This window comes from Tachysurus fulvidraco, chromosome 12 (assembly GCF_022655615.1).
Source record: "Tachysurus fulvidraco isolate hzauxx_2018 chromosome 12, HZAU_PFXX_2.0, whole genome shotgun sequence".
Lineage (NCBI taxonomy): Eukaryota > Metazoa > Chordata > Actinopteri > Siluriformes > Bagridae > Tachysurus > Tachysurus fulvidraco.
The window spans coordinates 22,723,598-22,747,823 of NC_062529.1; the positions used below are offsets into that span (position 1 = coordinate 22,723,598).

General features: G+C 40.3%; 1 pseudogene; it reads left to right on the forward strand.

The window, feature by feature from the left end:
• The first annotated feature begins 243 nt into the window (after positions 1–243).
• LOC113663299 lies at positions 244–8,496 on the forward strand (annotated as a pseudogene).
• Positions 8,497–24,226: the final 15,730 nt, after the last annotated feature.

The window sequence follows — 24,226 nt, forward strand, 5'->3', positions numbered from 1 at the left end:
TATTTGTCACCCCATCCTCATATAATGGTAATAACAGGCCTATGTACACAAACTCTGTACATAAGGTTTGGGAACCTGCTAGGAATCTGTTCAGTATTTATTCACAGTAGTTAAATGCAATGATTACCAAAAGTAGTATGACCAGATCTAACCTGAGACTTTTGTTTTCACTCACAAAACCTGCTCTGCACATTCACAGATAGTTAATCAACAGTACTGATGCAATCTCAGGGTGTAGAACAGTCTACTGAGTATAAATACTGGGAACAAGCAACAATAACAAAAGAATGAACACCAAGATCATCATGAGAACTCCATTAAATGTCTAAATATGGTAAGCAATGATAGAACTTTTCACTTCAAATCTTTTCCCTTTAGAAGATACAGACCCTTTTCATTTTCCTTTGCCTTTATAAGATAGAAGGGATGATTTATAAAATTTGAAAATTTTATGAATTTTAAAATTATTGCTGTGACATGATTCTCAGTTATTCATTTGATCATTAAAACCAACATTGTCTGGCAGACAAATTTTTACAACAATCATTCATCCAGTGTAAATGTAGGCATTATTAGATATCAATAGTATCAAAAAGTATAAAAACAAACTTCTGTAATTTTATTGACATTACCAAATGGAAGATTAAAGAACTATACTTCTTTAATTGAAGTATACCTTTTCTGCCTACTCTGAACTGTGTATCAGGTCACATTTTGTTAAACAATTCAGTTTTTCTAACGCTGAGGTCAAATCAAGTGGGTTTTTATTGTTATTCCTTTTCTTATTTTTTTCAATTGATACAAAAAAGTTGACAGGGGCTTTAAAAGTATTTATTAAAATATTATAGACTTCCGCTCTGTTTGTGAATTTTGTTTTCACTGAATTGACCCTATTATCTCAATGTCTCTATGCTGACCTACAATGGTCATTCATATTTATCAGTTAATTTTTGTAATTTCTGGAAAATGACTGTGAATTTTATGCAAATATAGGCCTCATATAATGTGATATGATTTTTTCTTGAACATAATTTGTAAAAAGATAATGTATTAAAAAAAGGTTTAGAAACAAAATATCTTTAAATAATTTTTACAAGGTCAAAAAAATTCAAACTTGATGCATTGATGTGTTGATCTGCACTCTTCTGTCATCAAATCTAGTTGTTCTTAGTAATAATTACTATGTCAGAAATTCCCTTAAAATATTCTTCAAACAAACAGAAAGCAATTTTTAAAAAATAAAAAACACAAAGTCATTTGATCAATTCCAAATTCTATTAAGCTCATCCACTGATTATATATATATATATATATATATATATATATATATATATATATATATATATATATATATATATATATATATATATATATATTACATTAAAGAAAATCTTGGTTGAACACTTGATCTTGATCCTGATCCACAGTCTTATTTATGCATAGAATAAAATAATGTATAAATAATAGAATAATGTTCTTTTCTTTTACCACACAGGCATTTCTGAAAATCTGTATGACAGCTTGAAAAAAAAAAAACCCTGATCCTGAAGAAGGATGGCTTCTAACAGAAGTGTCATTAAAAGTAGGAACTATGTATTAGCATTTTGGTTATTAAATATTCATTTAAATATTTATGCACATGTATTGATTTGTATTTTTTGGTATGTGTTAATACATTTGCACTTTCATCTTGATTTTAATACTAACAACCTGCTATGTGTCTAATAAAACATGATTTTATTCTATGCATAAATAAGACTGTGGATCAGGATCAAGATCAGCTCAGAGGGACTCAAGCCAGTTTGGAGGTTAGTCACATGACATACCCAGAGGTGCCACGCCCTGCCAAGGCCTTGTAAAACAGCAAAAAGCTTTAATTTGATTTTGACCAAGCCAGCCCTACAAGAAATAGCAAGATAAACCAACCACAACCAACTGGGTTCTAAGCAAGAGACAATTTATTTTATCAATGCCGAGCTACTAATAATAGAGGGACTTTTTGCTGGTGTACCCTGGGTAGAACCATTGGGTTCAGTGCTATCGGGGGATGGCTTACAGCCTTAGTCACCCCTGCAACGTGGTGCCCAGCCCTAGAGGAGATGAAAACCTGAGGGGACAGTGGGTCAGCATCTTGGAGGCAAACAAGAAAACTTCTGTTTTTCTGTACCTCTGCCATATGGCCTTCACCACCTGTGGGTGGGGTAGCCACTGCCCAGGCCTTGTCCTCTGAATCTACTCTCTGCTCTGAATCTACTCTCTTGCATGTGTACTGTAATGCGAACAATCCTCAAGAGTTTGGTTTCTGACCAAAGTAGGATCTTAAGCACCTGCTTGAAGGTTGGGTGCAAATGTGGCCCACCCTTGTGATAGAGTTAGGTGACCACTGTTGTGCTCTCTGCTTGTAGATCAATCTCATAGCCCCTGGGCTGCAGGAGAATGATTTTTGAGCTAGAAACATTGCTGAGAGATGAGATCTTCTCCATTTACTGGAATGTGAACCTAAGGGAAGAAGAGCCACATGACACATCTACTTCCCAAATAACTTTTGGGATTGGCAGGGGCAACAGGGCATCAGGGTAGTCAAAGACAGATCTGCCCTAAAGGAGGCCTGAGCCCTTTTCTTGGCAGCCCTTCAGCAGATGACAATCCTCAGCATCAAAATCCAAATATGGGTGACCCTGGGATTCATTAGGTTGCCATCTGGCTTGGAAGAACTTGTGACTTCAGCCTCTGTGTCCAAAAAACAGTCTTCTGGTACAGATGAGAGGGAGAGAGAAAGGGGATTAATTGAGGGGAACCCTGTAAACAAGGCCAATGTACCCTGACCGATTTGAGCCTAGAGACATGGGGAGCTTCATTGAGAGTGCTCTGCTCAAAAAGAAACAACACAAAGAGTGTGCAATTCATCCACCATGAAAAACAGGGGCATAGCTCCACACATCTTTAAAACGCTTGACATAACACTAAGAGATGCAACAAAATAGATAGACCATTGACATGGACAAACAATTTACTAAAGTTGTCTTTAACTTGACCCCCAGTGGCAATTAAATTGTCATGTATTTACATGTTCTTTATACACTGTCTGCGAGTGCGGTCCCATAGTGTCAAGCCATTGTGCAGAGTGGAGTTCCCTCGAAAATGGAACCTTTCACTGAAGCTTGTCCACAAAACTAAATGTACATCAGCCTCCACCTAATTGCTGGGAACCATGAAACCCTGCTTTCTTTCCTCAAACAAAGAAAAAAGTCCTAGCTCTTTAGCAATAACATATCACCAAATTTCAAAATGAACATTAAAATATTTTTTATGCACACTTGTAACCATATATATCATTAAGAAAAAATGCTTTTATTTTCAGATTCTCTTCTTTCATTTTTGAAAACACTGGGACTTGAAAAGTACTACCCAAACAAGCTGACCCTGAAGTCATTACTGGAAATCAACAGTTCCACATTGTCCAATGAAAAGACTGACTCACTGAAAGCAATACCATGGGCCTTTCTGAGAAAGTTAATGATGGTCAATTCAAAATCAAGATCAATACTATCTGCACTTTGTGAAAATGATGAATCTGAAGACTTGTTTAGTGAAGAGGACAGTGATGGTAGTTTTAACCTTCTTGATCTTCACGCTGCCCTCTTTTTCTGTGCAGATAGTTTTCTTCAGCAAGAAATAGCACTGAAAATGTCAATGTGCCAGTTTGCCGCACCATTTTTGCTGCCTCCAGGAGAAATCAATCAGGGCACTCTTATGTTATGGGCTCTTAGATGTATCATAAAAGAATGGCGCCCATGTTCAATGTCAGTATCAAAAGAGTTTGTCGAAAACAGTGTTGTTCATGCTGAAATTCCCTTGGTATCATTTGTGAGATTAAGCAACTGCAGCTTGTCCAAGTCTCAAGTTTTGAACCAAGTGCTCAACAATGCAGAGCAGCACCATGACTTCTTTTCTCACCGTGAAATGATTGGAGGATCTGCACTAAGGCTAATTGCTGATGGCATGGTTGAAATATGCTGGAATCTTCCATGTGGGAGCAATAGCATTGATGTCTTTCCTGAGGCAGTAGCGATTGCTAATTTAAGAGGTGATGCTTGCACCTTTGAAACACAATTCAGGTTCCTTACAAAAGTATCAGCAGCTCTGTTTGTGTTCTTGGACAGTGTTGAAGAAAAGGAGCAAAGACTGTTTGCCTCTTTACAAGGGATTAAATCCAAATTATTTCTTGTGGTAAACTCTCAGAGAAACATGACCCAGGAGGTGAAGTCATCTATTGAGGCAATAATTGATACACTGCAGCTGGATAGAGACCACATAATTAAGAAAAACCAAAAAGTGAATTTTGCTTCTTTTGCTAAATCAATCAATTCTTCCATTAAGACTGTTCTAAGTGGAACTTATGAATCATATACTATTGATTCAATGAAGAAGACTGCTCAGGAATTAGGTCTTGCCGTTGATGAGATTCAAAGAAAAGCCTCTGTATCCGCTGAAGAAATGGCAGAAAAAATCTTGAAAATGATTGGAGTTCGTCAAATAACATATTATAAAAAGACACAGCTGCCACTACAAGGTGAAAATTGGAAAAGACTGGCTAAAATAGAGAAAGAGCAATGTAGATTACACAATTCAGGAGAAAACAGCTTGGAAGAATATAAGGTTCATCTTCAAAAAGAAATCGAAGAAATTTGGAACAAACAAAGTCAGTACAAAATGACCACAACAATGGAGATCTTCACTGATGCTTTGTTGAGCTCTGACGATACTGAGCGATCCTTCTTTCTGAAATGGATGGGACTAAAGATGGACATGCGATCACGCAAACATATGTCAAACCTTCGACAAAAATACGTAGAATGTGAACAAAAGAAAGACAGAGATGCTATAGCCCGATTAGACCAGGAACTTCTTGATTCTTCTCTTGGCATCGAGCATTACATGAGAGAAATGGGACAAATCTATATGGCTGCTTCATTTAGTTCAAGCAAAATATCTGATAAAATAAGAAATCTTCCTACTCTGGCTGCCAAGCTGCTTTTGGCTGGATTTCCTCTTGAACTACTTGATGGAGATGCATCAAATATCCCAGAGAAATGGGTGAGTGATGTTCTCATGGAGTTTCATAGTTTGGTTGGGGGAAAGAGCCGTGTGCTGGTTATTACTGTGTTAGGGGTTCAGAGTTCTGGTAAATCAACACTGCTCAACACTATGTTTGGAGTGCAGTTTGCAGTTGGTAGTGGACGATGCACACGTGGAGCATACATGATTGTCATACCTGTAGGTGAGGACTTGAAGGAAGAGTTACTTTGTGACTTTGTCCTTCTGATTGATACAGAGGGTTTAAAATCACCAGCACTGGCACAACTGGAAGACAGTTATGAGCATGACAATGAACTGGCCACGTTTGTGATTGGTCTTAGTGATGTAACTATAATCAATATAGCAATGGAGAATTCCACAGAGATGAAGGATGTGTTACAGATAGCAGTTCATGCTTTCTTACGCATGAAGGAAGTGGGTAAGAAGACAGTCTGCTACTTTGTTCATCAAAATGTTGGTGGTGTATCTGCAAATACCAAAAACCTAACTGAAAGAAAAAAACTCTTGGAACAACTAAATGAGATGACAGTGATTGCAGCTGGGATGGAAATGAAGCCTAACATAAAACAATTCACTGATGTTTTGGATTATGATGTGGAAAAGAATAACTGGTATATACCAGGCCTATGGCATGGCACACCACCAATGGCACCAGTTAATACAGGCTACAGTGTTGCTGTTCTTGATATTAAGAAAACTCTTTTTGAGATACTTAGAGCAAGAAAGAATGAACAACCCTCCCAGATCCCAGAGTTCCTGCAATGGATGAGTAGCATGTGGAAGGCAGTGAAGTTTGAGAACTTTATCTTCAGTTTCAGAAACAGTCTTGTGGCCCATGCCTATGAGAGCCTGTGCAAAGAGTTTTCAGACTGTGAATGGTCTTTCAGAAGACATATTTTGTCTTTGATCTGTAATGCAGAGGTTCAGCTGTCTAACGCAAAAACAAGTTCAATTCGAGAAGTCGCTGAAACACTGAAGGAAAACTTGCACAAAGACATTGTACGTCAAACCAAATTAATAACTGAAAAACTGAAAGACTACTATAAAAAGAGGGACCGTTATGTGCATTTGGTGGAAAAGTATAAAACTGATTTTGCTAATAGCGTTAAATCGCTGCAGAGTGAATTGACAGAGGAAGTGAGAAAGAGATTTGAATTTGCTCTTGAGAAGAGAAGAAACAAGGAGAAAGTTGAAGACATACATAATAAGCAAGCCGATATAATTAAATGCAAGGTCATGCAACTTCTGCAGAACTACAAAGATCGTAAAGATGAGGTGACTGACAAGGATCTCAAAGCTGATTTTGAAAGTATGTGGAGCCGTGAGGTGGGAAATGTCTCTGGTCTTACAGAAAAAGATGTTCCTCAGGATGTTTTTATCAAGTTTCGTTCAAGTTTTGCACATCGTAACGTCACACAATATTTGCAGACAATTATGACATTGACAGAATATGGACAAGAACAGTTTAAGGCCAAGAAAGATCATGTGAAATTGGGAAAGTTAAAGGGTTTAGTATATGCACATCGCAGTGTAAAGCACGATCTACAGAATATTGCAGATAATGCCATTTCTAGTTGCTACATGATGACTGAACAATTTACACAATCCAAAGGTGATTACCAACCTGATTTTACAAAAGATCTACTTGATGAAATTGACAGACACCTCAAAAGAGCAGGCACCAATTATGATACAAAATTTGAAGTTGACTTGAAATTGCACATTTGTGGCATTGCCTCTAGGAGGTTCACAGAGATGCACAAGAAGTATCTGGCTGAACAAGATCCTTTAAAATGTTTACAGAAATATAAGAGTCAGTATCTCTCTGATTTTATTGATTCGTACAGAAAGAATGACCAGTGCCACAGGAAAGCAAGAGAATTCACTCAGGTCTGTCTCAAACCAGCAGTTACTGAATACATCGAACAATCCATTGGACCTGATATCATTGACGCCGTTCTGCAAAACAACCCAACTGAGTATAGTTCTCGAGTGCTGTTTCAGTACACACTTCAAGAGGAGCTACTGGAAAAATCCAACTTTGAGGATTTTGAAAGGTACATTTTGCATTATAATGCTTTTGTCAAATGATGGATCTACAATCATATCATTAAATCCTTTTCCAAAGACATATCTCTGCAAAACATAAAAATAAAGAAGCTGGAGGACATCATGCAGAAGATCATGAAACCAATGGAAACCTCTAAGTTTGATGACAATGGGTCTCCTTTGCCCAATAATGAAGGAGGTACAACAAGGTTTATCCAGAACTTTTGCAAAACTTTAATCTGTGTCATCCCAATGTCCATGAACACAGTGGAACAGGTCCTCTTTCAGAATACAAGCTGTTTTGTTCCATTCACCAAAGGTCTCTATGAATGTATTGATGAGATGAAGCTACAGTTAATAGATGAGATCTCCATATCAACTGATATCCAAGAGACACTGAAAAACGTGTCTGTGAAGCCCCAAAATGTGCTCTTTAAGAGGGTGTTTGGATGTGGGAAAAAGTGTCCATTTTGCAAAACACCATGTGAGGCAGGAGGGAAGAAACATCAGCAACACCATGCAGGTCTGCATAGACCAAAGGGACTTGGTGGTTTTGTATATGCAAATACTAATTCTCTTTGTGAAGAGATCTGTACATCTAGTGTATTTGCCAATGGAACGTTTAGAAGTTATGAAACTAATTTCGAAGCTCATCCCTGTAAAGACTATCGGAAATACTACCCAGACTGGCATATTGCACCTGACATGACTATGAAGGCCTCAGATTACTGGAAGTATGTGATGGTGACATTTAATGACAGATTTGCTAAAGAGTTTGAAGCTGAGCCAGCTGTGTATCCAGTAGAATGGCAGAAAATCACTAAAGAGCAGGCTCTTCTCTGTCTGAAGCATAACTTCAATATTAAATGAGACAAAACCATCAAGATAATGCAACAAAATACTGACATTCATATGATAAGAACACAACAAACCAATACAACAACAAAAACATTTTTGTTGTTTAGGTGTGATAGCTTTATATTTCTTTGTGTTATACTGAGAAATAGTCTCTGTCTGTATATAATGATCATTTACGGGAAGTAAAATTAAGATTCTAATTTTCTTATGGTTTCTGTATTAATCTTTGTATTTGTGATGGTAATTCAGATATTCCAAATGATGTTTTGTTGTTATGTTTCTGAACTGCTGAATTCTGAAATTCAAATGATTTGATTATTTAGAACATTTTGTATGAATGTATGATTACTTATCAGCTAACTACATAAATATCAATAAATTACATGCATAAATATATTAGTCTGAAAATCAAGGTGGGTTTGATTTTTGATTGCAGTGTGCTTTAAAAATAAACTAATAAATCATGTACTAAACTAATAATCTCTAAAATGTATCAAATTTCTTTGTGTCATCCTTAATAATTTATGAATGGGTTTAAGATATGTCGACTGGACAATAAAGACTGATAATGAATGACATAAATATACATCAACTCAATAGATTAGAAGTAACAGTTTATCAAAGAGATGAATTACAGACCACAAATGTCTTTCGTAAGATATGTTTATAACATTAAACCGGATACCTTGCTCCACTGCTCCATAATGCAAATTCACCTGGTTCAGTTCATCAGTAGATTGCTTACACTAAATCAAATCTAGGCATGAATGAGTATAAAATTCGTTGTGCCCTGTGATAGACTGCCAGTGATCCCAGTGTAGGACCTGGATACATCACCCCCCAGACCAAGAAAACGTCCTCAATACATGAGAATGAACACATTAACTGCAATTTTTTTAATCAATAATCACAATTTTTTTAATCAATAATCACAATAATCACATTATTTAATCAATAATCACAATTACACACCTAACAAATAACTCACAAAGTATACTTTGTGTACCAGTTTCTGCAGTTAATTTCAGTGCCAAGAAGTAAAGCTTCATGTGTTCCTATTTTTGTGATGCTTTAAATGACAAAAATATTATTGTTAGGCATCAGTGAAGAAACTGAAAAGCTAATGTCACCGTGACAAATGAAGCACACAGAAAGAGCCCAGGTGACATTTTTTAAACTGTGCAGATTAACTGAAAGCAATGCAAAGATGTAGAGTATACGAGCATGTGATGGCTTACATACTTGAAATAAAAAAATGTATGTAAGATTTTCAATTAAAAACACATACTAAATATTTCTATTATGCATATATTTGAAACAGAACAAAAACAGAAATAAAGCATGTAGAGATTATCCCATGCCATTTCCAGTGTGTGCTGATAAGGAGATATAATACTTGTGTTACTTCAGTTTCTTCAAATAACTGAATCATTACAAGTGATTATATGGTAATAAAATCATGACAAAACATGTGGAATGTGTTTTTAAAATTAAGACTGCACAAGACTGTATTTGCACGTTTTACTTTTAGCAGCTTAGATATTTTCTTATCTTTGACCAGGAACACACAATGAGATACTAATGTGATACTGTATGGCACATTTTTTAAACTCTATATTTGTCTTAAACTTTTCAACCTCGAGTCAACTTAAATGAAATGAAACATGAGGTAGTATGAGGTATGAGGTATGAGGTAGTTATAATATTAGTATCCAAGACTGGACAGATCATGCACCTGAACCAGGTAATCAATTCAATTAAATTTATTTGTATAGTGCTTTCAACAATTCACATTGTCTCAAAGCAATTTTGAATTAAGTTATTTATCTCTAACATCTATCCCTAATGATCAAGGCTGAGGTGACGGTGACAAGGAAAAATGCACTGAGATTATATGAGGAAGAAACATTGAGAGGAACCAGACTCAGAAGTGAACCTCATCCTCATTTGAGTGACACTGGACATTGGGAGGTTTGTATGTTATTATGACCTGATTCTCCAAAAAAAGAGAAAAGGTTTCCAGTGAAATAAAGAAAACCATGTATGATGAATGTGGTTAAAAAAAAAACAAAAAAACACTTTTAACAGTGAACATTATTTCAAAGCATCTTTACAGAAACATAACATTAAATTTCAAGTGGAATTGTGCAAACAAGTGGTCAGTATTATAGTTGCAACCTATAGGTCAGTATGGTCCCATGGGACTCCAGGCTGTCTACACCACTAAGAGACAAGGTTAGCTGTCGGAGTCTGAAATCTGGTTGAGCCTCCGGAAGACGTTGCAGGGGCTGGACCAGGGGCTGGCAGATTCCTCGATAACCCCCTCTTTCAACATGTGTTCTACCTCTTCTTTGATATTAACGCGTCGGGCTTCCGGGACCCTATATGGTCGTTCTCGGACCACCATCCCAGGAGGGGTCTTGATCTCATGGTGTACCAGCGCTGTGCGTCCTGGGCGGGCTGGTGTGAGATCCTCTCCCCTCCGTACTAGGGTCCGTTCTTGGGGATCTGTGTGAAGGGAGGCACACGCAGCACCACAGCCGGCGGGGAATCCACTTTTTTAAAAAGTTGATGTGATATAGTTTGGTGTCTGCACACTTACCTGGCTGTTGTAACTTGTAGTTCACCGGTCCCACCTTTTCGAGGACCGTGTACGGGCCCTGCCACTTTGCCAGGAACTTACAGGCTGAGCTGGGAACGAGGAGCATTACTCGGTCCCCAGGGCGAAGTTCCCTTGCCTGGGCGGGCCGATTGTACGTCCTTTGTTGTGTGTTGTGGCCTCCTCTAGGTGTTCCTTCACGATGGAACACCTAGACGCGCTCAATGCGGGACTGCATATCCTGGACAAAGTCTATGACGTAGCGGAAGGGGGAGGGTTGCTCCTCCCAGGCCTCCCGGGAAAAGTCCAACATGCCCCGAGGCCGCCGCCCGAACAGGAGCTCGAAAGGGGTGAAGCCTGTGGATGCCTGGGGCGTTTCCTGGATTGCAAAGAGGACATAGGGAAGGAGGAGGTCCCAATTCCGTCCTTCCTGGTCTACCACCTTCTATGGCATATGTTTCAGGGTCTGGTTGAAGCGTTCCACCAAGCCATCTGTCTGGGGATGGTAGACAGACGTCCTAAAGTGTTTGACCTGCAAGGGCCGACACAAATCCATCATTAGTTTGAACATAAAGGGCATACCTTGGTCGCTCAGGATGTCTTTGGGGATCCTGACTCGGCTGAAGAGCAGAAGCAGTTCTCTGGCCACGCTCTGTGAGGTGGCCTACCGAAGTGGGACCGCCTCGGGGTAGCGGGTGGCATAGTCCACCATAACCAGGATGTACTCATGGCCCCGGGCAGACTTTGGTAGCGGCCCGATGAGGTCCATGCCGAGCCTCTCAAAGGGGACGCCAATGATAGGAAGGGGAATAAGGGGGGCCGGAGCTGGCTTCAGGGGAGAGGTTCGCTGGCATGTGGCGCAGGCCCTGCAGAAGCCCAGGACCTCGGCGTTCATGCCCGGCCATGTGAGTCGATCCCGCAGTTTCTCTAATGTGTTCTTGTGTCCAGATGGCCTCCCAAGGGGTGAGCGTGGGCTAGGTGGAGCAGAGGCGGGGTACGTTGGCGCGGCACCACCAGTAGGTCACAAGGTTCTCCTCTCCTATCGGTGTGGAAGTAGAGCAGCCCATTTCTCACCAGGAAGTACGATGGGGGAAGTCGCCGGGCAGGGTCGGTGTTTACTCCCTCCACTTGCAGGACCTGGCCCCAGCAGTGCTTCAGCCGGTCGTCCTCTTTCTGCTCTTTTCCAAAACCTCTCTCTTGGGTGGCAAACAGAGGGTTAACCTGCAACTGGGGCTCACCTGGGGAGGAGTCTCTGGCGTCTCGGTCCCCCCCGAGCTATGCACGCCAGGCGGTGCCGGCCCTTCTTCTCTCGTTCCGGCCCACTCTTGGCAGTGGCCTTCATGGCGGCGGCGAGCCCCGGCCAGTCGTGTCCCAGTAAGAGGGGGACAGGGAGATCTGGGATAAGTCCGATAAGAAGCGGCCAACCTCCTGCTGTGCTCCGGATCTTAACCTGTGCGGTGGGGACCGACCGGGCATTGCCATGGACACACGAGACCGTGAGAGTCCCCACCGACTTTATGGGGCCGGGGAGTATGGCCGGGCGAGCCAGTGTGACCGTACTCCCTTAATCCAGGAGTGCAGACACCGGGTGGCCATTTACCTCCACAGTAAGGCAGGCCCCCTTTGGAATGGTGTGGGTGTGCAGGCAGCAACTCGCAAGCCATTGTTTGTGGGCCTGGCTTGGGGTTCTGAGGTCCGGTTCGGTGGACATGGGCTCATCGACCGATCCCAGGGTGGGGTGGCTATACAGAGGTTTCCTCTCCCAGATCTGTTCAGAAACTGGCTGTTGTCGGGGCTGGGGTTGGCGGGCGCTGGCCTGGAAGTCTCTCCCGGCCCATTTTGAGGGTGGCCTTGGCATGTTCCAAGGTGTTCAGGAGTTCCTTTGTGTCCTCCAGGCCCTTCAGCCCAACAGCCTTCCGTTCTTCGTAGGAACTGGTCCATAACCACTCTTACCACTCAAGAAATAAATGTGAAATGTGCATACACATAAAGAAAAATAGGCACCCCACAAAATAAAACTGTAGAGACAAACAGTTTTTAACATATATCTGATGTTGTTCTATGTATTATGGACTCATTAATGTACTTTTGGACTTTTTGTCATTATCCTTGGCCCCTGTGGAGGGTGCTTAGTACTTCTGAGAAATAGAGGCTGCAGAGCTCAGGTCAGGGTTCATTAAACATCGCCAGAGCTTGCAGCATAAAAGTGTCTCTGTTATTTCTCTGCAGGTGAGCAAAAATACGGTGTGTCAATTACTTAAAATGATATTAAATCAGTCATGATGTTATGCATGATAGCACAGAGAAATACAATTACTTTGCTTTAAAAAAATTAATTTTGTTAATTTTGTTAAATTCATGATTAAATTGTGTAATCCATCAACGAATGTGCAAAGAAACAGCAAAATATTAGCTAGCATGGACACAAAATGAGTTTGTAAATGTGTTTAAAGAGTTTTATATATGAATTGTGAGTTTGAAAGGAATTATATGTGAGTTTAATGTGTATTTGGGTCAGAGCCAAAATGGCAGCAGCTATGTGACAAATAACATGAAACAAAATGGCGTGTTTAAAGCCTATTTAATGAAAAGAGGTAATAGGCACTTATGCTTTGTTCATGATGAATATGTGAGTAAAATAAATGGAAATGGTTGTGATTTAAATGATAGTTTATAATGTGAATGTGGTGATGAATATTTTATGATGATATTATTTACATTTATTTAGAATACATGATGAAGTCTATTGTTCACATTGATGCCATATTGAATTTCTGGAACAAATATGGACTTCATTTGAAAAGAGAGAATTTATTTGAACATATGGACTTTTGAATACATAGTTGATTCGGAATGTATTTTCCTATTGTGTTACTATGTTCTTTTTCTGAGACTGAATAGTTGTAATTCATGTTGACCTTATCTGAGAGAAAACAGAAAAGAGAAAGAAAGGTCAGAGTTCATTAAACATCGCCAGGGCTTGCAGCATAAACGTGTCTGTTATTTTTCTGCAGTGTTATACATTCAACTTGCCCCTCTGGGTTGCTCTGGCCTGGAGCGGGTAACAAATGCAGCAAAAGTAAGACAAAAGTAAACCAAGACAAAGCAAAGTCAACAGTACATTAAAATATTTTGCTTTAACAAAGAAATAGTTTAAATTGTTGCAGGCCTTACACCACTCAGAAATTTTGCAAGCCAGAACACCGGCAAGCCCTTATCCACCCAGTATCCTTATCACCAAACCTACTTCTTTTATAAACCCTCTTCTCTGTACCGATCAACCTTAGATAAGGTTAAACAGAATACCGACTTTGAGGTCCATGTTACACCAAATACCAGAAAGACCATCCACCTGCCCATCTGAATCTCTCTAATGCAGTGAATCTTTTCCTGCCCTACCTGACCCAGAAGGATGCACCAGACTGAAGAATCTGTACAACAAAAAAGTACAACAGATGACGCTCAGAACAAAGAATAGAAGTGACTAAAATGGCAAAACCTAATTCGGACATACGGATAGTGCTAGAACAAGACTTCTCAGACCCACCCTCCTCTGTCGTTCCGGTTGTAAGAGCCAAAAAGTCAAAATATGTATTTAATATTGTAAATTTAATGTTTACTATGTCAATGTTCATGTTCACTTGCTTATGGTGTTTTGTGCTCCCCCTGTGGTGAATGGAAAGAGTTGCACCTACCTTGGCACTTCCTGTAGGTAGCTATATTTGACAGGAAGTGATGTGGCAAGAGGAAGTGGGAAGGGAGACAGTTTTTTGACCTACATGCACAAGGTGGAGTTGGATGCATCTTTTCATCCATCCATCCATCCATCCATCCATTTTCTACCGCTTATCCGGGGCCGGGTCGCGGGGGCAGCAGTCTAAGCAGGGATGCCCAGACTTCCCTCTCCCCAGACACTTCCTCCAGCTCTTCCGGGGGAATACCGAGGCGTTCCCAGGCCAGCCGAGAGACATAGTCCCTCCAGCGTGTCCTAGGTCTTCCCCGGGGCCTCCTCCTGATAGCACAGATAGCCCCCTCCTTGAACCGTCACCTGTGGTGGAGGGGTTTGCGTGCCTGAATGATCCTAGGAGCTATGTTGTCTGGGGCTTTCTGCCCATGGTAGGGTCTCCCAAGGCAAACAGGTCCTAGGTGACGGGCCAGACAAAGAGCGGTTCAAAAACCCTTTATGAAGAAAATTATAACAAGGTCCGTGACGTCGCCCGGTATGGCGCAACCGGGGCCTCACCCTGGAGCCAGGCCTGGGGTTGGGGCTCGCATGCGAGTGCCTGGTGGCCGGGTCTTACCCCACGGGGCCCGGCCGGGCTCAGCCCGAAGGAGCGACGTGGGGCCGATCTCCTGTGGGCCCACCACCTGCAGGAGAAACCGTAAGGGGCTGGTGCAATGTGGATTGGGTGGCAGTCGAAGGCGGGTGCCTCGGCGACCCAATCTCCGGACACGGAATCTGACTCTAGGGACATGGAATGTCACCTCGCTGGGGGGGAAGGAGCCTGAGCTGGTGCGGGAGGTTGAGAGATACCGACTAGAGATAGTTGGGCTCGCCTCCACGCACAGCTTGGGCTCTGGAACCCAACTCCTCGAGAGAGGCTGGACTCTCTACTACTCTGGAGTTGCCCGCGGTGAGAGGCGGCGGGCTGGTGTGGGCTTGCTCATAGCCCCCCAGCTCAGCAGCCATGTGTTGGAGTTCACCCCGGTGAACGAGAGGGTCGTTTCCCTGCGCCTTCGGGTCGGGGAGAGGTCTCTCACTGTTATTTGTGCTTATGGGCCAAATGGCAGTGTAGAGTACCCGACCTTCTTGGCGTCTCTGGGAGGGGTGCTAGAAAGTGCCCCGACTGGGGACTCTGTTGTTCTACTGGGGGACTTCAACGCTCACGTGGGCAGCGACAGTGACACCTGGAGGGGCATCTTTTCATGTGGAATCAAATCTTTATCGAATAAATCATCCTCACTTCAACTATGGAGTAGCGTCAACTTTACTTTCTCACAGGAAATGGTTAAACTCAAAAGGAAGCCATTACACCGGTTAAGACCAATGTGGAGTATAGGGAACAGTTTAACGCCACATTATACAGTCACATAGTTCGTCGAGGTGATGACTGAATTTTTGTCTCTCCAGTTTCACAGCCGACTCCTGGCACGTCGACAGAGCATACTCCTTGCCTACCCCAATTACCAGGACGGGGTAAAGGGGAAATGATGATGGGTGATCTTACCAAAAGAGATACAGCCTCTACAGAATCTGAATCCCTCACCAAAAACCTGACCAATAATAATGAAGTGGAAGATGCTTTGACCAGGTGCCTGGAACCGACAAGGAAGTTCAGGTATAAAAAACAATTCTGATTATCGAATTTAGCCCACATACCCCAATTTACAGCTGCTAGAGTCCAAGTGGACAGTTTGCAGGGGCAAATTTCTACCACTTCAAGGGTGTACTGGAGAAGTCAGGGGCCCTCCCAGGTTATCTTGTTGGCCGGATTAAATAACTGCCTAACTAAATAAACGTCGCTAACTTCATGGAAACAGTTACAACAATTATTAAAAACATGCGGCAGAGTCTTTCCAAATGCACAGATTTATGTCCCGATAAACTTTTCAGACAGGTTAGATAGAGAAGTACAACAATCAATACAAACATTACATAAAATCATAGCAGAAAAATGTGAATTCTTACCAGAGTTGAGTAGATTACAGAGGGCCTTTGCCAGAACATACAGAATAGGGGACATTTCATTTTCATAGGAAGGCACACTTTTTTATGATCTGAGAAACAGACATTCACCCGTATTTATTATAAGTAAAATAGACCACATTCAATGTATAAATAAAACACCAAAACACAAGACAATCGTTTTCTATTCAATGATTCAAATATGTTTCCATATGATCAACTTCTCTGTTTATTTTCTCTTAACAGTTGTATCGATATATTCTTTATTACTATTGCATAGTATTCATGAAATATCAGTGAGCACAGTGCCATCTAGTGGCTTACTTGAGTATTAGTACATCAATAGTATGTAAGGCACAAAAGCTCCTCATCAACCAACACCACAACAATAATAAAAACAATGCTAGATTGCAAAAAAAAAAACATAAAAATAAAAAATAAAGTGTAGCAGTCAAACAGTATACTCACAACAGAACAAATTAAAATAGTTGAAAGCGGCGGGTCTCCAAGTAAAACTTTATCTTTCCACTCGTAACTGAAGTTTTAACTAATTTATACTGGCGTACGTGTGTCTTGGTGACATGTTTTCGGATTGCATAGGAAAATTTGAATTTTAATAAGAGATGCCAACTACAGATGACTTTGAGGACAACAACCTCCTCATCAGTACACAATTGTCAGTGTCAGCCAAACCATGATGAGATTCCCTTTTGTGCCTGGTTACTCTCAAAAATTCTTCATCTTAATTTTAAGGGATTTTTTCCTTGCCACACTCACCTTAGTCAGCTCAGGCTTGTTCATTAGGGATAAATACAGTGCAGTTCTGTCTGATGCTAAACCTTTCAAAACTAATGTTGACTAATCAGAGAAAAAACATATCAGGAAGTAACAATTAAAGAGGGAAGTACATGCTCTTGAGGAAGTCTAAGTTAGTTCCCCTCAGTGAATGGTATAACAAAGAAATGTAAAGTGTTTCTCATTTACCAAAAGAAACCGAGACAGAATGGACTTTTTTCTCCAGCTTTCACATGTATGACATGTATGACTATGATTCAGCAATAAACGGAAGGGTTTAGACTCTTTAAAGGTTTATTTCTTTAAAACAATCCAAAATTCAAAACACATTTAAAAATCCATAACAGATAATAAAACCAGGCAATCACAACAAAAGGCAAAGGGAAAATCCACAACTGTGGCCAGGTCAGAACATGCTATATGACTGTAGAATCCCAAATAGTCCAAGAACAGAAAATGGATGTCCAGGTGGTGCTATGAAAAAAAAAAGGGCTTCATAAGTAATTAAAGCATTTTTGTGGGCAAGGTTGTCTTTATTCTTTTATTGATGGCATGAAAAGAATGTGTCAATTATATATTCATATCTGCTGCTGCAAAAGGGTTTAATTGAAAGAGTTGCTATCAATTACTGGATCACCACCTGATCCCACAGAACCTGATGGGGTGACTGTATATATATATATATATATATATATATATATATATATATATATATATATATATATATATATATATATATATAATAAATTGAAAAACTAAATTGGTAGTATTTCAAATAGCACGGAAGGAGAACCTCTTTAGTGCTCTTATCAGCATAACAAACAATTCCAGATTTATATTTACTACTGTAGTAAATAACTAGGACTAAAACAAACATAAAATGCACACCATTAATATTCAGCAACAATGACGTTGTGATTCATTTCAATAGCAAAAATATTTCTACATGTTTCTTTAAACACATAATACCAGTAGCAATCAACCCCCTTCTCAAAATAATAATTTTTTCCCTTATCACTGGCTATGTACCTAAATGAATTGTCATATAATTTAATCATAATTTGATTACAATTATAATTATAATCTTTAATTGTCATCAGACCCCTTATTAAAAAAAAACCTGACCTCAATCCTTTCGGATGTATAACTATAGGCCAATATCAAACCTCCCCTTTATCTCTAAGATCCTAGTAAAGGTTGTAGCACAGCAGCTATTGTCATTCCTACATAGGAATAAAATTCATGAATTGTCAGTATTTAGGACTAATCATAGCCAAATCATTTAGGCCTAATCCTAAAAGTCAGGATTTAGGCCTAATCATAGCACAGAGACAGCTCACCTTTTACGGGTCGCTTGCACGGCACGGAAGTCAAAGTGGCCACTAGGGGATGACCCAGAAACAAGCTTCAATTCAACTTTAAAGCATCAAATCCTCCAAAAACACGAAAAAACCTATTTACCTAGTAAAGTTTATACTCTCAATAATTTTTAAGCCCACACACAAAGCACAATATGATTCACAGCCTTCATACAATTAGAAAAAATTTTTGGACAAAACTGACCTAGGTGGCGCTATACCGGTTTTTCCCTTACTTTTAGACGCGTCTCTTTCTTCACTGGGGTAATATATTCCGACACAAATAATCCACAAAAATCCACACAGGTCCAAGGAATTGAAATCTGTAAGCCTTTTAATCCAAAACGATCTGGTCGCGCCGCAAATATTCCGTTAGTGTTCTGAAAACTGGAAACAGAAGTGCGCCATCATCTGGTTTTGCCGCTCTAACTCCTAATTGGGATATTCAAAAATTCAAACGTCTATGTCATATTTATAGCCCAGGTCCTAACAAATCAAATAAGCCCTCATTTGAGCCAATCGGTGCTTGTATGGCAGAGATAGACGACTGAGAAGCCAGTGGTGGCATGACCTCATTTTTGGGAACCCGCATTTGACTGACAATTACTCCTTCCAATAGCAATGACATGGGCTGGGACCTATACAGCTGTTTAGCCAATAAGCAGACGATTCCAACGGTATGCGACATGCATTACATTCTTTGACTGTGTCTGCGTGAACTGGATGCGCAGAAGAATTCTTGCGTAATCCCTGACCTTTTGTCCCTCTCACAGCTCAGGGTGTCAAGTTACAGGCCTGTTTTCACACCAGAGTGATGGAGAGAGAGCCTAGGCTTGTTTATGGCTTTTCAGACTGAGCCTGTAGCCTTTTATTTCAAAGTTATATAGTAAACAAGTACACAAAAACGCTGCACCAGACGACCATGTCCGTAGAAAAATATTTTTATTGAAGCCATTTTTGGGTCTTTTGACTTGAATTTTTTTTGGTGAAAGCCAAGACATGTGGCTATGACTCTCAGTTGTTATTTGGTCCCTAACATGTTCCAGAAAAATAAGATTAATCAGTTTATCAGGTAAACAACCCAGGCGGAAATGAAAACCTGCATTCAAACCCCTGTAACTTTGTGCCAGTAAGGCCTAGAATCTGAAACTAGTTTCTGAAACTAGAGAATCTCTTCTTTCAAATGAGACCAGGCTCACCCCTGTGTGTCAAAGTATGTGGGAGCTGTACCACCTTTTGTTGGGTAGGTCATGTAGGCGAAAAAGCTGCAAAAGGGGGGCAATGCTTAAAGGGGTTAAAGTGGTAAATGACCTGCTACTGGACTCTGACCAGAGTTGTGTCTCTTGCTGGTGTTACTTGACCTTAGTGTAACTTTTAACACCATTTATCACACCATGCATTATCAACAGGCTAGAAAATGTTGTTGTTAAGAGAAACAAAGTGGTGTATAGGAATATACTGTCTGCATAGGTTCAGCCAAATTCAGCAAATATGATTGGACGGTGCTTTAAAGAAGTGGAATTTCCTGCCATGGCCAAGTCAATCACCTAAACTAAACCCCATCAAGCATGCTTCACTTGCTGAAAGCAATGCTTAAGGCAGAAAGACCCACAGATAATACACATCTAAAAACAGCTGCAGTAAAGGCCTCACAAAGCATCACAAATTAGATCCCTGTCTTAGGTGATATCCATGGGTTCCGGACAAACAAAATATTAAACATGATTATAACTATTTGTTTTTTTTCGGCCTCCATTAAGCTTATATTTGTTAAATGCCTTGTAGTGGGCCTGTTGTTGCTAGAGTACCTATTTTCACAGGTAAAGTTGTACTAGTGAAAGAAAAAACATAACAGGAAGATGAAGTGAAAATGGTAAATGGTTGGTTTGTTGACTGTGAATGGGGAACAAATAACTGTAAAGTGGATGGGAAATGGGGAACAAAGAACTGTAAAGTGCTTTGTTTGTCTAATAAATAAAAACAAGCCAGAATGTAATGTATTTTCAGTGACTTCCTGGAACTGCAGTATGAAAATTCAGCTCTGAAAAAGCATCAAACCAGGTCAGACATGCATTTATATTTTTAGAACAAAGAGTTATTTCTAGAAAAAAAAAAGAATTTAGCTTTTACTTACTTAATACTAATGAATACTAATGGCAATGTACTCAAAGCCTGTGGAGACCAGCTTGCTGGAATTTTCTCAAAGATCATCAACCTTTCACTGTCATCAGCCATCATACCACCCTGCTTAAAATCAGCCACCATCATTCCAGTTCCTAAAAAAGCAGTCATCAGCAGCTTAAACGATTACAGACCAATTGCACTAACACCAGTAATCATGAAGTGCTTTGAGATTGGTCTCCCAGCACATCAAAACCAGCCTTCCTCCCACATTTGACCCACACCAGTTTGCTTACAGAGCAAATAGGTCCACAGATGATGCCATCTCCATAGCCGTTCACACTGCACTCAACCACCTTGAACGGTAGAATGCTCTTCATAGATTACAGTTCAGCGTTTAACACAATCATCCCAGAGATTCTAATCAATAAATTATCTGCACTGGGCTCCAGCTGCATATGGATAAAGGCAGAATGGCAGAATGCTCTTCATAGATTACAGTTCAGCGTTTAACACAATCATCCCAGAGATTCTAATCAATAAATTATCTGCACTGGGCTCCAGCTGCATATGGATAAAGGACTTCCTCACAAATCGCCCACAAACTGTTAAGCTTGGCTCTCACCTCTCCCCTACCATCACGCTCAGCAGTGGCTCTCCACAAGGCTGTGTATTGAGCCTTCTACTCTACTCCCTGTATACATATGACTGTACTCCCACTCATCCCACCAACTCCATCATCAAATTTGCAGATGATACCACAGTGATTGGACTCAGGAGATGATGAATCAGCCTACAGAGATGAAGTCCAAAAATTAGAGGAGTGGTGCTCTGTACTGTAAATAACTTGTGCCTGAACACCTTTAAGACAAAAGAGCTTTTATTAGACAAAAGCATCATCAAGGATAAGTCCCACCCAGGGCACCACCTATTTAATCTTTTTAAAATTTTGGACTATTGTAATGCATTACTAGGTGGTTGTCCTGCATCTTTAATAAATAGGTTACAGTTAGTCCAAAATGCAGCTGCCAGAGTTCTCACTAGGACAAGAAAGTATGACCATATAACCCCAATTTTATCATCTCTACACTGGCTACCTGTTAAGTTTAGAATTGATTACAAACTGCTGCTACTTACGTACAAGGCTCTTAATGGATCATTGTCAAGGTTGAAGGTTAGTCTTACTGTTATAAAATTAGACCTTTTTAGACCTGCTTAATATTTTGTAGATTCCCGTTGTGCTGTCAAAACTGCTGACCCATCGAGGCATGGACTCCACAAGATGTCTGAAAGTGCTCTGCAGTAATTGGCACCAAGCAGCATCTTGTAAGTTGTGAGGTGGGGCCTCAATAGGATTGGACTTGTTTATCCAACACCTTAGCTCTGGGAAATTTGCAGGCTAAATCAACATTAAATTAACTTTTCTCCCTCCCTGTTACCTAAAAGTTATTTGATAGGTGGTATATGCCAAGGTACTGTAACTTCCACATAAAAGCCAGGATTAAAGCATTTCTGGCAGAGCATTGCCCAAAACATCACAGTGCCTTTAATGGCTTGTCTTTTTATTGTGCTTCCTGGGGCCATCGTTTCCCAAGGTAAGCGAAGCTCATGTACTGTACACTACCTGATTGTCTACAGGATGTAAAAGAAAACTTGATTCATCAAACCAAGCCATCTTCTTCCATTGCTCCATGGTCCATTTCTGATGCTTATGTGCATGTTGTAAGCACATTCATTGGTGGACAGGGGTCAGCATGAACATTCTGACCAATCTTTTGTAGGATTTCCCTTTGTACCCCTCTTACATCAGTAAACCTTTTCACTGATTGTCCTTTCTATGATCCTGTGGCAACAAAGCCACCAACTTCGAAGAGGAAAGCATTTTTTGCACAACTCCCATTTTTTGCACACTCTCCTCACCATTAAGAAAAAGCACAACTTTAGGCACCAGGGACAGCACAACTCACCCTCCAGCAGAAGAGAAGCTCTGTCTTTTGGCCACCAACTGACCCTTAGTTATTTTCTCCCCCTTCTCCTTACCTCAATCTTCAATCTGTTCACCTCCAATTTAAGAGGAAAAAAATAAACTTGTGTTCATACTGGTTTCAGCCATATCACTGTCTTGTGTGTTTTTGCTTGCCACACAGCGTTACGATTACTTTTGGTAGGTACTAACCACTGCATTCCGAAAACAACCCCAAAACCTGCCATATTGGAGATGCTCTGATTGCTGAAATCTATGCTTGCACGTTTTTCCTGCTTCCCACTTATCAATTTTGAGAAGTGCATGTTCTCTTGCTGCCTAATATATATAACAACTTGACAGGTGGCATTGTAATGAGATGAAATCAATGACATTCTCTTCACCTGTCAGTGGTTTCAATGTTATGTTTGATCAATGTGTAATAAAAACAGCTCTCTAATTGAAACATATCTCTTGTTCAGTGATGCAAACCCCCTTTCATAGATACATTTGTGCTGATGTTACATTTGCATAGATACATTTGTGCTGAATGTAATTATTGACTTTATACTTCTTGCAGCTCCAATCCATGAGATTGCCATTGAGGTCAGTCTCACTGAGCATTTGCAGTGCTCTTCACATGGTGTGTACCCTGCTCCACTGCTAAAGTGGTCTACAGATCCAAGTATTGCTTCGAACTCCTTTCAAGCTGTCACTCGAATAAGGGCAATAAATAACCTGTATAGTATAGAGAGTACTGTAAAGAAAATGTACACAAACTCAAATCTTACCTACATCTGCAGCATCACATCAAAATACAGCTTACAATCATGGAGAGCCTCACTGCTTCAGACAGGTATGCAGTAATTACACAGCATACAGCCACAAATATTATAGACACAAATATTACTCTCTTTATTTTCATATGGTGTATACTCCAATTTCCATTTTTTTATTTAAACACAGATTAATTTCCAAGTTTGTATGGAAATACAGTGGCAAGAAAAAGTATGTGAACTTTTGTGAAGTACAGTATATAATCTTCACCAACTTCACAAGTATAGACAAACATAGCCAACAACACACAAGCAATTATGATTTTTATGTCTTGATATATCCCATTAAACCTTCACAGTGCTGTTAAAACCAAGTGAATATTTGGATCCCATTTGCTGCAACCACTTCAAACAAGAATTTCCTGTAGCTGGGGATTAAGTTCTGGGTTCTGACTGTGACACTACAAAGGAGGATTTACTTCTATGTTTATGATCATTGTCCTGCTGCATAACTCAAGTTCTACTGAACTTCAGCTGCCACAAATGGTATTTTTCCATTGATGTCAACTGAACCAGCATAGCAGACCCAGTTTCATTAATTGAATGACAGGTTTAAACTCACATGCTTTCTCCAACATACATCATGAATATATGAATAATATATTCAATATGAATAAGAAGGGGGGGGGCACGGTGGCTTAGTGGTTAGCATGTTTGCCTCACACCTCCAGGGTCGGGGTTCGATTCCCACCTCCGCCTTGTGTGTGCGGAGTTTGCATGTTCTCCCCGTGCCTCGGGGGTTTCCTCCGGGTACTCTGGTTTCCTCCCTGATCCAAAGACATGCATGGTAGGTTGATTGGCATCTCTGGAAAATTGTCCGTAGAGAGTGACTGAGAGTGTGTGTGCCTTGCGATGGGTTGG